We start from the raw sequence: 19,432 nt of genomic DNA, 5'->3' as shown, positions 1-19,432 counted from the left end.
AAGGCTTTAAAATAAAGACTATTACAGGAAACTAAGAAGGACACTACATAATGATCAAGCGATCAAACCAAGAAGAAGATATAACAATTGTACATATTTATGCACCCAACATAAGAGCACCTCAATACATAAGGCAAATGCTAACAGCCATAAAAGGGGAAATTGCCAGTAATGCAATCATAGTAGAGGAATTTGGCACCCCTCTTTCATCAATGAACAGATCATCCAAAATGAAAATAAATAAGGAAACACAAGCTTTAAATGATACATTAAACAAGATGGACTTAATTGATATTTATAGGACATTCCATCGAAAAACAACACAATACACTGTTTCTCAAGTGCTCGTGGAACATTCTGCAGGATAGATTATATCTTGGGTCACAAATCAAGCCTTGGTAAATTTAAGAAAATTGAAATTGTATCAAGTATCTTTTCTGACCACAACGCTATCAGACTAGATATCAATTACAGGAAAAAAATCTGTAAAAAAAATACAAACACATGGACGCTAAACAATGCACTACTTAATAACCAAGACATAACTGAAGAAATCAAGGAAGATATAAAAAAATACCTAGAAACAACTGACAATGAAAACATGAAGACCCAAAACCTATGGGATGCAGCAAAAGCAGTTCTAAGAGGGAAATTTATAGCAATACAATCCTACCTCAAGAAACAAGAAACATCTCAAATAAACAAGCTAACCTTATACCTAAAGCAATTAGAGAAAAAAAGAAAGAAAGAAAAAAACCCAAAGTCAGCAGAGGAAAGAAATCACAAAGATCAGATCAGAAATAAATGAAAAAGAAATGAAGGAAACAACAGCAAAGATCAAAAAAACTAAAAGCTGGTTCCTTGAGAAGATAAACAAAATTGATAAACCATTAGCCAGACTCATCAAAAAAAAAAAGGGAGAAGACTCAAATCAATAGAATTACAAATGAAAAAGGAGAAGTAACAAATGACACTGCAGAAATACAGAGGAGCATGCGAGATTACTGCAAACAACTATATGCCAATAGAATGGACAACCTGGAAGAAATGGACAAATTCTTAGAAAAGCACAACCTTCCAAGACTGAACCAGGAAGAAATAGAAACTATAAGCAAACCAATCCCAAGCACTGAAATTGAGACTGTGATTAAAAATCTTCCAACAAACAAAAGGCCAGGACCAGATGGCTTCACAGGCAAATTCTATCAAACATTTAGAGAGGAGTTAACACCTATCCTTCTCAAACTCTTCCAAAATATAGCAGAGGGAGGAACTCTCCCAAACTTATTCCATAAGACCACCTTATCCCTGATACCAAAACCAGACAAAGATGTCACAAAGAAAGAAAACTACAGGCCAATATCACTGATGAACATACATGCAAAAATCCACAGCAAAATACTAACAAACAGAATCCAACAGCACATTAAAAGGATCATACACCATGATCAAGTGAGGTTTATCCCAGGGATGCAAGGATTCTTCAATACATGCAAATCAATGTGATACACCATATTAAAAAACTGAAGGATAAAAACCATATGGTCATCTCAACAGATGCAGAAAATGCTTTCAACAATATTAAACACCCATTTATGATAAAAACCCTCCAGAGAGTAGGCAGACAGGGAACTTTCCTCAACATAATAAAGGCCATATATGACAAACCCACAGCCAAGATCATTCTCTATGGTGAAAAAGTGAAACAATTTCCACCAAGATCAGGAACAAGACAAGGATGCCCACTCTCACCACTATTATTCAACACACTTTTGGAATTTTTAGCTATAGCAACCAGAGAAGAAAAAGAAATAAAAGGAATCCAAATCGGAAAAGAAGAAGTTAAGCTCTCACTGTTTGCAGATGACACAATACTATACACAGAGAAACCTAAAGAAGCTACCAGAAACCTACTAGAGTTTATCAATGAATCTGGTAAGGTTGCAGGATAAAAAAATTAATGTACAGATATCTCTTTCATTCCTATACACTCAATATGAAAAATCTGAACGAGAAATTAAGGAAACACTCCCATTTACCACTGCAACAAAGAGAATAAAATATCTAGGAATAAACCTACCTAAGGAGAAAAAAGACATTTACTCAACAAAGTATAAGACACTGATGAAAGAAATCAAAGATGACACAGATAGAGAGATATACCATGTTCTTGGATTGGAAGAATCAACATTGTGAAAATGACTCTACTACCCAAAGCAATCTACAGATTCAATGTAATCCCTATCAAACTACCAGTGGCATTTTTCAGAGAACTAGAACAAAAAATTTCACAATTTGTATGGAAACACAAAAGACCCCAAACAGCCAAAGCAATCTTGAGAAGAAAAACAGAGCTGGAGAAATCATGCTCCCTGACTTCAGACAATACTACAAAGCTACAGTAGTCAAGATAGTATGGTACTGGCACAAAAACAGAAATATAGATCAATGGAACAGGAGAGAAAGCCCAGAGATAAGCCCATACACATATGGTCACCTTATTTTTGATAAAGGAGCCAAGAATATACAATGGAGAAATCACAGCCTCTTCAATAAGTGGTGCTGGGAAAACTGGACAGCTACAGGTAACAGAATGAAATTAGAAGACTCCCTAACACCATACACAAAAATAAATTCAAAATTGATTAAAGACCTAAATGTAAGGCCAGACACTGTAAAACTCTTAGAGGAAAACATAGGCAGAACACTTTATGACATCAATCACAGCAAGATCCTTTTTGACCCATCTCCTAGAGAAATGCAAATAAAAACAAAAATAAACAAATGAGTCCTAAGGAGACTTAAAAGATTTTGCACATCAAAGGAAAACGTAAACAAGATAAAAAGACAACCCTCAGAATGGGAGAAAATATTTGCCAATGAAGCAACTGACAAAGGATTAATCTCCAAACTTTACAAGCAGCCCATGCAGATCAATACAAAAGAAACAAACAACCCAATCCATAATTGGGCAGAAGACCTAAATAGACATTTCTCCAAAGAAGATATACATATTGCCAACAAACACATGAAAGAATGCTCAACATCTCTGATCATTAGAGAAATACAAATCAAAATTACAATGAGGTATCACCACACACAGGTAAGACTGGCCATCATCAAAAAAATCTACAAACGATAAATGCTGCAGAGGTGAGGAGAAAAGGGAACCCTCTTGCACCGTTGGTGGGAGTGTAAATTGATACAGCCACTATCGAGAACAGTATGGAGGTTTCTTAAAAAACTAAAAATAGAACTACCATACGACACAGCGATCCCACTTCTGGGCATATACCTGGAGAAAATCATAAATCAAAAAGAGTCATGTTCCACAATGTTCGTTGCATCTCTATTTGCAATAGCCAGGTCACGGAAGCAATCTAAGTGTCCATCAACTGATGAATGGATAAAGAACATGTTGCACATCTTCAATATAAAATGGAATATTACTCAGCCATAAAAAGAAATGAAATTGAGTTATTTGTAGTGAGGTGAATGGACCTAGAGTCTATCATACAGAGTGAAGTAAGTCAGAGAGAGAAAAACAAATACTGTATGCTAACACATATATATGGAATCTAAAAAAAAAGGAAAAAAATCGTTGGGAAGAACCTAGGGGCAGGACAGGAATAAAGACGCATACATAGAGAATGGACTCAAGGACATGGGGAGGTGGAAGGGTAAGCTGGGATGAAGTGAGAGAGTGGCATGGACTTACATATACTACCAAATGTAAAATAGATAGCTAGCAGGAAACAGCTGCATAGCACAGGGAGATCAGCTCAGTGCTTTTTGACCACTTAGAGGGGTGGGATATGGAGGGTGGGAGGCAGACGCAAGAGGGAGGAGATATAGGGATATATGTATATGTATAGCTGATTCACTTTGTTATAAAGCAGAAACTAACACACCATTGTAAAGCAATTATAGTCTAATAAAGATATCAAAAATAAATAAATAAATAAATAATTTATGCTACCCCCAAATTAAATCTTTTTTTTTTTTTTCTTTGCGGTACGCGGGCCTCTCACCGTTGTGGCCTCTCCCGTTGCAGAACACAGGCTCCGGATGCGCAGGCTCAGCGGCCATGGCTCACGGGCCCAGCCACTCTGCGGCATGTAGGATCTTCCCGGACCGGGGCACGAACCCGTGTCCCCTGCATCGGCAGGTGGACTCTCAACCACTGCGCCACCAGGGAAGCCCCCAAATTAAATCTTTTTAAAAAAATAAATAAATAAAATGAGCACTCAATAACATGGTACCTCTAAACCTAAGTATTTTCACTACTATAGTAAATGCAAATGGATTCATATCTTCTATTAAAGTGTAATTTTTTATATTATGTGCAACTAAATTTTTTTCACAATATACAGGTAAAATAAAAGAATTACATTAGAAAGGAGAAAACTTTCCATGTATTTAAAAACAATAAGCATATAATATGCATCTCAGATAAAGTAGACTTTAAGTTCAGAATAATTTGTCATTATTGTAATTAGTATTATTATCCCAATTTCTTAAAAATATTTCAATACTTTTTCTATTTGAGAAAATATTTTCATATTTTTTCTTTGCTCTTTTTTGGTCTAATAGATGGTATGTATTTAGGTGCTAACATAACCTAAAAATATATGTTGTTTTTTTTAAATCCGAACAAACCTGAATCAAGAAGAAATAGATAACTTGAACATACGGACCACTAAAACCAAAATAGAATATGAAATTTAAAAAAAACTCCCTACCAACAAAAGTCCAGGATCAGATGGTTTCACAGGCAAATTCTACCAAATATACAAAGGAGAACTTACACTGATTCTTCTCAAACTCTTCCAAAAGATTGAAGAGTAAGGAATACTTCCAAAGACATTCTATGAAGCCACCATCACCCTGATATCAAAAACAGATGGGGGGGACTTCCCTGGTGGCACAGTGGTTAAGAATCCGTCTGCCAATGCAGGTGACATAGGAAAGAGCCCTGGTCCTGGAAGATCCCACATGCCGCAGAGCAGCTAAGCCTGTGTGCCACAACTACTGAGCCTGCTCTCTACAGCCCACAAGCCACAACTACTGAGCCTGATAGCCACAACTGCTGAAGCCTATGCACTTAGAGCCCATGCTCTTCAAAAAAAGAAGCTACCACAATGAACACGCTGCACACCACAACGAAGAGTAGCCCCTGCTCGCTGCAATTAGAGAGAACCCGTGCACAGCAATGAACACCCAATGCATCCAAAAATAAATAAAGAAATTTACTAAAAAAGAAAAAAAAAAACAGATGGTGCCTTTTCTGGTGGTCCAGCAGTTAAGATTTCGCCTTCCAGTGCAGGGGGTGCAGGTTCGATCCCTATTGGTGGAGCTAAGATCCCACATGCCTCACAAACAAGAAACCAAAACATAAAACACAAGCAATATTGGAACAAATTCAATAAAGATTAAAAAAAACACACAGAGAAAGACGCTACCAAAAATGAAAATTGCAGACCAATATCATTGATAAATATAGATGCAAAAATTCTCAACTGAATATTAGAAAACCGAATCTGACAACACATAAGAGAATCATACACCATGACCAAATTTGATTCACCCCAGTGTCACAAAGGTATTTCAACATATGCAAATCAATCAACATAATACACCCCATCAACAAAGGAAAAACACATAACAAATGATCACCTCAATAGATGCCGAAAAAATATATGAAAAACTGCAACATCCATTCATGATAAAAACACTTACCAAAGGGGGTATAGAGGAAACATACCTCAACATAATAAAAGCTATTTATGACAAAGCCACAGCCAAAATAATACTCAATGTTCATAAGCTGAAAGCCTTCCTGCTAAAATCTGGAAAAAGACAGGATGCCCACTCTCACCTCTTCTCTTCAACATAGCCTTGGAAGGCCTAGCCACAACAGTCAGACAACAAAAAGAAGTAAATTCTAACCAAATTGAAAGGGAAGAGGTAAAATTGACACTATATGCAGATGACATGATAATACATATAAAGGTAACCCTAAGAATTCCACACAAAAACAACTAGAACTGATAAACAAATTCAGCAAAGTAGCAGGATACAAGATTGATATACATTAATTGGTTGCATTTCTTGGTTTTTCTTTTTTCTTTTTAATTTATTTTGGCTGCATTGGGTCTTCATTGCTGTGCACGGGCTTTCTCTAGTTGTGGCCAGTGGGGGCTAGTCTTCGTTGTTGTGTGCATACTTCTCATTGCAGTGCCTTCTCTTCTTGTAGATCACGGGCTCTAGGCATGCAGGCTTAAGTAGTTGTGGCATGTGGGCTCAGTAGTTGTGGCTCACGGGCTCTAGTGTGCAGGCTAAGTAGTTGTGGCACATAGGTTTAGTTGCTCCACGGTATGTGAAATCTTCCTTCACCAGGGCTCAAACCCGTGTCCCCTGTATTGGCAGGTGGATTCTCAACCACGGAGCCACCAGGGAAGTCCCTGGTTACATTTCTTTACACTAACAATGAAATATCAGAAAGGAAATGTAAACAAGCAATCCTTTTTTTAAAATGGCATCAAAAAAATAAAATACTTAGGAGTAAACCTCACCAAGGAGGTGAAGGACATATATGTTGAGAACTACAAAACATTAGTAAGGAAACTGAAGATGATTCAAAGAAATGGAAAGACATCCCACATTCTTGGATGGGAAGAATTAATAATGTTAAAATGGCTATACTACCCAAAGCAATCTAGAGATTTAATGTGAACCCTATCAAATTACCCATGACATTTTCCCCAGAACTAGAACAAATAATCCTAAAATGTATCTGGAACCATAAAAAGTCAGAACTGTCAACACAATCCTGAGGAAAAAGAACAAAGCAGGAGGCATAACCCTCCTAAACTTCAGACAATACTACAAAGTTACAGTAATCAAAACCACATGGTATTGGCACAGAAAGAGATACTTGGATCAATGGAATGGAATAGAGAGCCCAGAAATAAACCCACACACCTATGGTCGATTAACCTTCGACAAAGGAGGCAAGAATATACAATGGAGAAAAGACAGTCTCTTCAGCAAGTGGTGTTTTGAAAGTTGGACAGCCATATGCAAATCAGTGAAGTCAGAACATACCCTCACAACATACACAAAAATAAATTCAAAACAGCATATATGCTTAAATATAAGATAGGACACCTTAAAACTCCTAGAAGAGAACATAAGCAAAACATTCTCTGACATAAATCATACCACAGTTTTCCTAGGTAGTTCTCTCTAGGCAGTACAAATAAGTCACCTTATTTATCTTAAGTAAGTCACCTACATACGAACCTTCAAGTTGCAAACGTTCAAAGATGCAAACGTCCATTTGCATGATCAGTCATATAAGTTAGTTCACGTGTCTGGCATACATTGTCATGTGTGTGCATCCTCTATAAGTAGTTGTGCTTTTGTGTAGTGTACAGTACTGTATAGAGTACAAGTAGTATAAGATGAGTACAAGCCCAAGATGTCTGGAGGCAAGCGTAAAAGCAGTGGTGATGTAGCTGGTACTGTTAAGAAGCGCCAAGCGATAATGATGGAAACAAAAGTGAAAATAATTGAGAGAGTGGAGCGAGGCAAAAAGATGTTAGACATCGCTCATTCTTATAACATGAATCATTCAATCATTGGCACGAATCTAAAGAAGAAGGACAAGATCATGGAACATGTGAAGTCTGCTGTGCCGACGATGTTGACAAAATATTGAAGAAGCATGGAAAAGTGATGGAGGAGATGGAGAAAGTTCTCAGTGGGCGGATGCAGGATCAACATCAGTGCTGAGTCCTGCTCAGCTTAATGCTGATTCAAGAGAAAGCTAAAAGCCTTTATGAAGACTTGAAGAAGAAACACGGCAAAGAATCAGAGGGCACATCTTTTAATGCCAGCCATGGCTGCTTTCATCGGTTCAAGGCTAGAGCCAACCTTCACAATGTAAAAGTAAGTGGAGAGGCAGCAAGTGCAGATAGGATAGCTGTCCAGGAACTTCCGGAAACACTCTGAGAAATTATTGATGATGGTGTGCATTTACCCAACCAGGTCTTTAATGTAGATGAGACACAACTGCACTGGAAGAGGATGCCAGACCGAAGTTACATCAGTAAGGAGGAAAGGTTGATGCCGGGCTGTAAAGCAGCAAAGGATAGGCTAACTGTTGTTTGGTGGCAATGCTTCCGGTGAATTGAAGCTGAAGCCTCTCTTAGTTTATCATTCAGAGAACCGAGAACCCTTAAAAACATAGCCAAGGGCTCTCTTCCTGTTGCGTGGAAGCGTAACCCCAAATCCTGGATTACAAAGGCCAGGTTCCAGGACAGGTTTTGCCACCACTTTATCCCAGATGTAGAGAAATATTGCTTGGAGAAGGACGTTCCAGCAAAACATTCTTTTGCTGCTCGACGGTGCTCTGGGCCACGCCCCATTCATGGATGACTTCCATGCGAAGGTGACAGGAGTGCATATGTCACCGAATACTACGTTGCTCCTCCAACCTATGGACCAGGAAGTTAGAGCAACTTTCAAGAAATATTATTTATGTCACACTTTTTGTCAGGCACTAAAGGTAAGTGACAAATCAGGAACAACCTAGGGACAACTTTGGAAGGACTATAACATCTACAAGACCATAAAAGACATTGACTTTGCATGGTGTGAGGGTATGGAGGTCACCACGAATGGGGTTTGGAAGAACCGTTGCCCACAGTTTGTTCATGATTTTTATGGATTTGAGAAGGTAGATCAGAAGTCCGAAGAGGTCTTCAGCAACGTAGTGACCCTCAGCGATAAGCTGGAGCTAGATCTGCAAGAGGACAATTTCATTGAACTCCTTGCTGTGCAACATGAGGAGCTTACTGATGGAACTGGAGGCCCAGAGAAAGGATAAAAGGGACAGGAGGAAGAAGAAGTAACTGAAGAACTGAAGAGATTCACGACACAGAAAATGGCAAGGGAATCTTATTTGAGGAAGCACTGTTAGTTTTTGAGGCACAGGACCCAAACCTAGAATGGTACCCAAAGGTGGCAGCAGCCATTCAGAATGAAATCCAGTGCTGCCTTGTTATCTATGATGAGAAAAAAAGAGCTACTACCCAGGCATCAATGGATCATTTTTTCAAGAGGGTAGATAGAATTAAATCCAGCAAGGAACCAGAACCTGTGCCATCAGCGTCAGGCATGAGTGAAATGGCAGCTTGCCCTCTGTCTCCTACTGCTGATAATCCTTCACCTCTACCTTCTCCCACCTCCTCTCCCTCCTCTAATCAGTAACTCTTCTCGCCTGTTCCCTCGATGCCAGCCCGAGTATCCCAGCTGTTGTACTGTATTACTGTACTTTTCAAGCTACTGTACTGTAAGATTAAAAATGTTTTCTTTCTTTCTGTGTTTGTTTTTTATGTGTTGTTTGCGTGAAAAGTATTAGAAACCTATTATGGTACAATACCATATAGCCGACTGTGTAAATTGGGTACCTAGGGTAACTTTGTTGGACTTACAAACAAATTGGACTTACAAATGCACTTTTGGAACAGAACTTGCTCATATGTAGGGAACTTACTGTAAAAGCAAAAAAGAAACAGGAACTAATCAATCTTATAAACTGTTGCACAGCAAAGGAAACCATAATCAAAATGAAAATACAACCTATGGACTGGGAGAACATATTAGCAAATGATGAGACTGACAAGGGCTGAATTTCCAAAATATACAAACAGCTCATACAACTCAATAACAAAATAACAAATAACTCAATGGAAAAATGGGTAGAAGACCTAAATAAACACTTCTCCAAAGAAGACATACAGTTAGCCAATAGGCACATGAAAAGATGCTCATCATCACTAATTATTAGAGAAATGCAAATCCAAATTACAATGAGGTACCACTTCACACTGATCAGAATGGCCATCATTACAAAAATCTACAATTAACAAATGCTGGAGGGGGTATGGAGAAAAGGGAACCCTTCTACACTGTCGGTGGCTATGTAAGTTGGTGCAGCCACTATGGAAAACAGTATGGAGGTTCCTCAAAAAATCTATAAAGAGAGTTGCCATATGATCTAGCAATCCCACTTGTGGACATATATCTAGACAAAACCATAATTCAAAAAGATACATGTACCACAATGTTCACTGTAGCACTATTTACAATAGCCAGGACCGAGAAGCAACCTAAATGTCCATCGACAGATGAATATATAAAGAAGATGTGGCACATATATACAATGGAGTATTACTCAGCCATAAAAAGGAACAAAATTGAGTTATTTGTAGGTGGTTGGACCTAGAGTCTGTCATACAGAGTGAAGTAAGTCAGAAAGAGAAAAACAAATACCGTACGCTAACACATATATATTGAATCTAGAGAAATGGTACTGACGAACCTAGTGACAGGGCAGGAATGTAGACACAGATGTAGGAATATAAGGACACAGGGCAGAAGGGGAGACAGGGACGTAGTGAGAGAGTAGCACTGACATATATACACTACCAAATGTAAAAGAGCTAGTGGTAAGCTGCCGCATAGCAAAGGGAGATCAGCTCGGTGCTTTATGTCCCCCACAGGGGTGGGATAGGGAGTGTGGGAGGGTGGCTCAAGACGGGGGGATATGGGGAATATATGTATACATATAGGTGATTCACTTTGTTATAAAGCAGAAACTAATACAGTGTTATAAAGCAATTATACTCCAATAAATATGTATTTTAAAAACCTACAACATTGTAAATCAACTACACTTGAAAATATTTCTTAAGTGCAAAAAATTTTTTGAATGTAAGTTTTCATCGTGTGTGTACCACAGGTTCAGTATATATGAATTATGTCAAATTGATTACATTGTTTTTCAAAATAAAGAATTTTTGATATTTTACATCAGCTTTATAATATAAATGCAGAAAAACTATACTATTTTTTTCTAAAGTTCAGAAATATTCATTTTGCTCATTCAGTATACTATAAACCACTAACTATGCAAAAGGGATTCATGACCTCTTCCTTCCAAAGAAATATTTCTCCACTCACACAGGTATAATAGAATGTTCCGCCGTGAACTGACTTCCCACCTTAGAGACACGAGATTTGCATCCTGAAATCTCTTTCTTGCAAAAATGTCCAATTAGCATCCCAGCATTACAGAAAAGAAATGCTTTTTTCCAGATCTCAAATTCCATACAATTTTATCAAGACATCATGTATGTTTTTGTTTCACACACACAGACTGTATTTTATTTTGACAAGAGCTAAATCACCTGACACCAAGCATAGTAAATGGATGACCACAACAAAAGCAACAATGATTGCAATGACCAAACACGAAACACACTCGCACTATGTCATAATATTGACATTCAGTCCAGGAATCCTCCATTGTAACAGCTCCTTTACTTTGCAGTGAAAGACATCATGTATTTTTAAATTATCAGCACCGACCTGAGGTCTTTAAAAATTAACAGAAACATAATTTTGTGTTCTCTTTCATTTATTCTGGTTCTAAGCGGTCATTTCTAAATGAAAGTATTTAAGTATGTTAACGTCATCTTATAACATCATATTTCAAATGACTACCGTCTCTCCAAAGATGAAATATGAGGAACTCATAATTAGGCTCTCCAAAGATTTACTCTCTGAATCTGTATTACCCTTCTGCTGAACTCCACACTGTTCATTATTCTCTGAGAATATTCTTTTTCTTGTATGGCCATCTCACATGCTCTTTCATTTCATGAAGTGTTTTCCTACAATTTTATGCCTAGTTTATTTCTGAGAATATGCATTATTTCAGATTGATATTTATAGACACAAAGACTTCTCTATAATTCCCTGAGAGTTTCAAGAACTCCTTCTTCTTTTTTTTTTAATACCTAGATTCTGAAGCTCTCCACAAAGCATTACTAAAATTACATTTACATAAGTATCTACATAGTAATCACACATTAATACTTTACAATTGTATTATGATTTATTGCTAATTTTGGAGCATAAATGTAGCTGTCTTATTTACCACCCTCTTGGAAATCACTTTAATACTTGCACTTAGGACTTGAAAGAGAATGGATAAATAAAAAGCTGAAGAATATGCAAATACAACTTATATATTTCTCATAAAATTAGGTGATTATCTAACCTTTATCCAGAAAAAAGAAGAGCCCAGATACTCTGCAGGCATGATACTCAAGAATGTGTGGTCTTCCAGCAGGAAAACATGCAGTAATCCACGTGGCAGAGTTTACCTGTGACCAGCTGGGGTTAGTGACCTATGCATTCCTTACATACAACATATCAGGAGTGGAAAAAGGGAAACTGTCAGTTGTGGCAATAAGTATAATGAAGATTTGTAGCAGGTCATGCTCATATATTCAACACAGGTACAATCAAAATTTTGCTCAATTCTGGTAGATCTAAGTCTGTATCTGTTACCTTGTCTTTAATGAGGAAATGTCAGAACTGACTTACAAAAAAAAAAGTGTTTTGTTTGTTTGTTTGTTTTAATTACAGTCACGGTGAGTAAGACATAGCTCAGAACAGTTAATGTGACTTAGTGATTCTCTCATCAGGAAATACAGTTTCTACTTCCCTGTTTATTCTCCACATCCTGCAGCAAGTAAAGTTTCAATGAAGATAAATCTACATGACAAAAAGAAAAGAAAACTTACATGTGTTGATAAGATCATTTTGACAGGTTTTACCATGTATGTCAGTGTTTCTGGGTATGGACACAAGCCAGAGCTCCATACTCTGACATTTTCACTGATGTCATTCCCCTTGATCCTCAATTTGAAAGTTTTCTATGTTTGCTTCTTTAAGAAATTAAATAAAGAATGCTTTCTAGACATGATCCTCTAATGATTTTCAGTCAGTGGTCATCAAGAGAGGAAAAGCACAGAATCTCATCCCCACAGAAGGGTGACATTCAGTCAGGTAAGAAACTTCTCCCCGAAATCAGAGCTTCATCTTTAACATGCAATCAGAGGCTTTCACAGGGTCTGCATCACTCTACAGGCAGCCCTACCATATGGGATTGGCTCTGAGAATCTCACATCAGATGACTGACAAACATGTCATAGTACACTGATCTGGTACCAGATCCTGCCTCTCTTAATGATCTCCCGCAGGGACATTCGAATATACTCAGATATTTCCTGGAGCCCTCTACTCTATACAGGTACACTTCCAAGTAGACGTGTACCTTCTAATCTCTCCTGATTAGAACATTTCAAGGTCTCTCCCTGTCCTAATTTAGTAAAGGTAAAAGAGAAACAAGAAAGAGCAAACTATGCAGGGAGCAATATATAAGATTCCTTTACTTAATGTATTTATCTGATATACCCAAATATTGAGAAATATAGATTCATTTCATAATGGTCAAGAAAAGAGGAGGAACCTCCATGCCATCAGTATATATAAAATGGAATCAATATTGCATAAGCTCCAGCTTAAGCTTAGCTACGAGGTACTAACTCTTCTCATAAAGAAGCAATAGTTCTCCATCATTTGAAGCACACTGAGGACTCAGACAGCTGGACACTGAGGTGTAGGCTTCTCACTCAAATTCTGTACCTGCATCACAGAGCAATGAAATATTCCCAAAGAATTATTAAGGATGAGGTGGGGAGCCGAAATAAGAAAGATGAATCCATAGTCTGCCCTACCATCTGTTCTGTGGGATATTACCACCATCGTGGCCCAATATGACCTTCCACTTTTCTCTGGGCCTCCCTACTTTCCACCTCCATCCTCTCATTATATCTTACCTACACTTGGAAATGACTCTAGTTTTTCCACTTATCTTTATCAACAACTAATCCAAAGAGCAACTGTGTATATAACTCCTTAGAAACCTCAGGTCTGACTCAGTAATACATGACCTTCAAAGTCCAAAGTTTTCCTAATTCCCTTTATTATTTTTTTTCTACTTTCCATGTACTTACACTCTCAGGACCTCCACTGTTCTCAGGTTCGTCTTCCCTGCAAAATCTGTCAACCTAGACGTAAATTTAAGTACCACCCTCTAATTATCTTCTAGGGAATCCAGTTTTTAAAAAAGCCTCAGCAAGCCTTATGGACTTTATTAAAGACTCTTTAAGATAACCCATGGGAGATAGCAGTACACCCATAGATATCTATTTAATACACCCTCAGAGTAATTTTTTTTCTTTTTTATAAAGTCTCTTCTGTCCAATGAAGACTCTCAGCTCTTCTTCTGCAACGTATGCAGTACCTCACCCTTCTGATTACTCTCTGCTCTATCCCAGGGCCACTTCCTTTCCTGATATTACATTCTTTCCCAATTTTGTATGTTGGTAAAATCAAATAACATAAAATCTAGCGTGTTAATTATTATAAAGTGCACCGTTCAGTGATATTAAATACATGCATATTATTGGGCGATCAACATCGCCATTTATCTTTCTAATTCTTTTCTACGTTTTAAAACTGTAACTGTATATCCTTTAAATATAACTTTCCTTTTTGTTCCATAACCCCCTGAAAAGCATCATTACCCTCCCAATTTCTATGGTTTTGACTACACTAAGTACCCCATATAATTGAAATAAGTAGTTGTATTGTTATGACTCACTAAAAGTCACAAAAATGGCATTTTGGTAGCTAAATTTCCTCAAGATCCCTCCATGTTGTAGCATATTCCTAGATCTTTTCCTTCGTAACACTGAATAATACTGTATTATATGGGTATACCACACTTTGCTTATCCAGGAACTAGTGGATGAACACTTAGGTTCCTTTCATATTTTACTACTGTGATTATTACTGCTCTAAATACTGGAGTACAAATATTTCTTTAAGACCCTGATTTCAATTCCTTTGCGTATACCTCATAGTAAAATTCCTGAATCATGTAGTAATTCTATTTTTCAATATCTGAAAACTTGCCATACTCTTTTGCAAAACAGCTGTATCATTCTACATCCCCATTGACAGCACAATGCTTCCAACTCCCTCACATCCTCACCAATACTTGTTTTCTGCTTGTGTATGTGTACGTGTGTGTGTGCTTTTGTGTGTATGCATGCACACAAATATATAAATATGCATTTAGTGATACGGAGCATCTATTCAAGTGCTTAGTCATTTGTACATATTTCTGAAGAACCATCTATTCAAGTCTTTTATCCATTTTTGAATCAGGGTGTTTGCTGTTTCTTGAGTTCTCTGTATATTCTGAATAGAAATCTCTTGTCAGATATATGGCTTTCAAATATTTTCTCCCATCTTGTGGGTTGCCATTTTATTCCATTTACATTTCTTTGAAACACATTTTTTTAAATTATGTACTGCAAATTGTTTATGTTTTTGTTAGCTGTACCTTTGTTGTTATATCAAAGGTACAGCTAACAAAATAATATCACGAAAGGGAGTGGACCTGGGATAGAGCAGAGAGTAATCAGAAGGTGAGACACTGCATATGTTGAAGAAGAAGAGCTGAGAGTCTGCAAACTAAATGATGATATAATCCACATTCAATTAATTTATACATACCCTACTGTAGAACAGGGTTTGTTACGGTGGCAGAGCCCAGTAATTATGTAAAACTGAAACCTTTATCTGCACTGGTTCAAGTCCTCTTCCTAAGAATATGTTTATAATAAGCATTCGTTCACGAATGACCCAATTTAATTCACCATAGCATTCCTCATATTAACTAAATGGAAAATCCTAGGCTATATACAAATCCAGAAAGGGCCAAAAATCATCAGCCCCCATGGATGATTACAGCCCATTGCTGAGGCATTCAAATTACTTATTAAAGAACCACTATGTCCATCAACATCATCAATTTATATATTATTGCCCCAATGCTAGCCTTAACCCTGGCTCTCACAACATGAATTCCTCTTCCCATAACTTATCCACTAATTAACATAAATATAGGCATACTATTTATATTAGCCATATCACACCTAGCCATTTATTCCATCCTCAGATCTGGATGAGCTTCACATTCAAAATACTCGCTCACTGGAGCCCTAGGGACAGTAGCACACAATCTCATATGAAGTAATGGAGCAGTTATTCCATTCTCAGTCTTACTGATAAATGGATCATTTACACTTTCAACAGTAATTATTACACGAGAACACCTATGACTAATTTTCTCCTGACCCCTACCGAGAATTTGATTATCTCCGCAGTAGCAGAAATCCAACGAAGCCCCACTTGATTTAACAGAAGTAGAATCAAAACCTGTATATGTCTTCAATGTAGATAATGTAGCAGGCCCACTCACCCCGTCCTTCCTAGAGAATATGTCAATTTCCTTATAATAAACATTTCCACAACAATCTATTTTTAGGAGCATTCGACAATCCCTAGGTGCCAGAATTATAGATTCTTTCATCTTGTGAATATAGTTTGTTTAAAAAATAATTTTTGTAGTTTTACTACCTTTGAACAAAATGTACTCCATTGCTGTGGAATATTCCTTCATAGCAGCGTGCATGGTTCATTTCTGCATCCGCTTGTGATGGCCTTAAGGTTCTTTCAGGTTTGGCTCCTGTGGCTGCAGAGTCCATGTCCGTGTGTCCTCGTGCAGGGCTGGGGGGTTTGTGTTCAGCTGGGAGGAACACTGTGGGTCCGTGTGCACGGACTTTGCTCTCTGAGGCCCGATTGTTTCAGAAGTGGTAGCACCCCCTGCTGCGCACCAGGCTTTCCATTGCTCCACATTCTGCTGATATTTGATACTGTGTCTTCATGTCTGCCATTCTGGTAGGTGTGTGCACAGTAGTTTTCTTATGGTTTTAATCCCTCAGTTGTTAGTGAAGTTGTGCATCTTGTGGTATTCATGGACGATTTTCTGTTGTTTTTAAAAAAGTTTTAAAAATTGTGGTCAGGGGCTTCCCTTGTGGCGCAGTGGTTGAGAGTCCGCCTGCAGATGCAGGGGACACGGGTTCGTGCCCCGATCCGGGAAGATCCCACATGCAGCGGAGTGGCTGGGCCCGTGAGCCATGGCCGCTGAGCCTGCGCGTCCGGAGCCTGTGCTCCGCAACGGGAGAGGCCACAACAGTGAGAGGCCCGCGTACCGCAAAAAAAAAAAAAAAAAAAAAAAATCGTGATCAAATACACATAACATAAAATATACTATCTGAACCATTTTTTTTTTTTGGTTAAGCCTCCTTGACCCCCAGTCAAGGGGGTTCATTCTCGCCAAACTCAGTATCAGGAGTGGGGGCGTGACAGCCCCACTGGGTCTCATTAATGTGAGAGCTTGCGCTTTTGAAAGAGCAGGCACCCTGCCCTCGGGGGTGGGGGGCTGGGGGGTGGCATGCAGCCCACGATGTGCAGGCGGGTCACCAGGTGGGGCGAGCCAGTGTGCAAGGAGGTCCACGGTGGGTTCTCCTCTCCAGAGGCTTCTGTGCCGCTACCTCTCCCCGTGCCTCCCCTCGAAGACAGCGCGGTGCCCGGGACGGGAGCCATGGGAGCCGTCAGCCACCGCCCCCTCTACACACACACACACACACACATGCACTCGCAGACACACACGCACACGCTGCAGGGAAGCAGGACCTGAGTACAGGGCTCTCAGCGGCCCTGAGGTCCCCGCCCGGAATCGGCCAGCGGAATGGACAGACCGGATCTCCCGGCCCGGACCATGCAGGCCTGTCCTGCCTGGGCTTCCAGTGCGGCCGCCTCCTTCTGGAAACCTGGGAGGCTGGAATCAGGCCACTTCTTGTCTATCCTGGCAGCAGACTGGGCTGCACTCTAAGAAGTTCATGGCTCACCCGTGGATCCTGACCATCAGGTGACCAGAGATATTGGTAACATTTCTGTTTTGCCTGTTGAAATGTTTAATGACAAAGATTTTTTTCAGTTTCCTGAGGTGGGTGTCCAAAGATGAGAGACCCATGTGTGTGATCTGTACCTCCTATGAGATCAGCCCTAAGCTAGTTTAAACATGATCAAGTTCTGTCTACACGGTAGATTTAGACCTCTGCATGTCCTGTCTACTGATTATGCTTAGAGCTGACCATGTGTTGTCTATAATAAGAAGATTTAGACCTGACCATTTTCTGTGCACGCTAGGACTATGGGAACATGGGTAGAGACCCGGCCTGGCCTCAGTACTGGGAAGCTCCGTGCCTGCATCTGAAGGTCAGTGCTTAGATGTCTGGGGTCTGGGGCTGAGGTGGGCTTGTCTAAGTAACAGCCTCTCTTCCGAGTGTGGTTACCTGGTCCTCCCAAGGGTCAGTGCTATGGTCGGGGCCTTAGTCTTAATCCCTGCAAGGTTCACCTTCCCTGGGGCTTGTGGAGAATCCGCAGGGGGGCTACCTGGCAATAATTCCAATTCACCAGCACGTGCATGGTGCGTAGGGAGGCAGGTTTAGCTGGTGAATTGATTGCAGGGCACGCAGATCGGGCAAAAGGCCGATGGGTAACAGCTGAGGCTGCTGCTGAGCTCTCCTTCCAGTCTACCGTCCGTACTCAGAAGCGTCCAGAGCTGCCCCTCGGCTTTCAGCCCTGCTGTCCTGTGAGTTATCTCAACAAATATGTGAGACAAGAAAGGACTGAGCCTGCCAGAACCAAGGAAGTGTGTTCAGCTCTAGCATGAAAGCTTTTAAAAGAGGTAAAATCAACAGAACCAAAGTGAAAAGAGGAGGACTTCTCTGGGACAAGTGTGGGCAGAGGAGACCCACCTGCCACTTTTTCCCATCCCAGGAGGTCCCAGGAACACATCTTGTTTCCACATTAGGGGAGCCACCAGCAGAGCTGTGGTGTCCTGACCAAGGGGACATGTCCCCCAGGTGCAGGGTCTGGGGAGGTGAGGTCACCCTGGAGACTGTGCACGTGTGACCCCAGGTGGGGGAGTCTGGGGAGGGCGGTTGACTCTGGGACTGTGGACATGTGACTCAGGTGGAGGGGTCTGGGTAGGATGGGTCACCTGTTGAGAGAGAACGTGTGACTTTAGGTGCAGGGTCTGGGGAGGTGGGGTCACCGTGGTGAGTGTGGATGTGCGACCCCAGGTAAAGGGTGTGGGGATTGTGTGGGTCTCACCACATCTGCATGGGTCAGGATCACATGTACGGGGAGGCCCCATATGTGCTCTTTGCCTGCTGTGTTTCTTTTCCCCTTTGAGATTTCCAACCTCTGCATTAAGGGTGTTGCCCTGATTAACCTGTGGTACCTTTTCTTCTCTTAATCTTCTCACAGTCATATGAGGTCAGGCATGTTTGAGTGGGTTGCTGCTCTGTGTTTGGTGAGTGACAATGCTTGGTGGTATCATATTAATATCATAGCATATCATATGTCTAATCTATGGGGGTCACCACTGCCTGGGTCCCCCTGGACAGAGGTCAGGTGAGCACAGACTAGCTCCCCCCCAAGAATGGTCTCCCATGTGCCATGTGAGGGTACCATGATGGCCCCTAATGTAGGGGACTGTGTCTGGGCCTCTGACATTTGTGATGAA

Source organism: Tursiops truncatus, chromosome 7 (genome assembly GCF_011762595.2).
Source record: "Tursiops truncatus isolate mTurTru1 chromosome 7, mTurTru1.mat.Y, whole genome shotgun sequence".
Lineage (NCBI taxonomy): Eukaryota > Metazoa > Chordata > Mammalia > Artiodactyla > Delphinidae > Tursiops > Tursiops truncatus.
Note: the sequence above shows the minus strand (reverse complement) of the source record.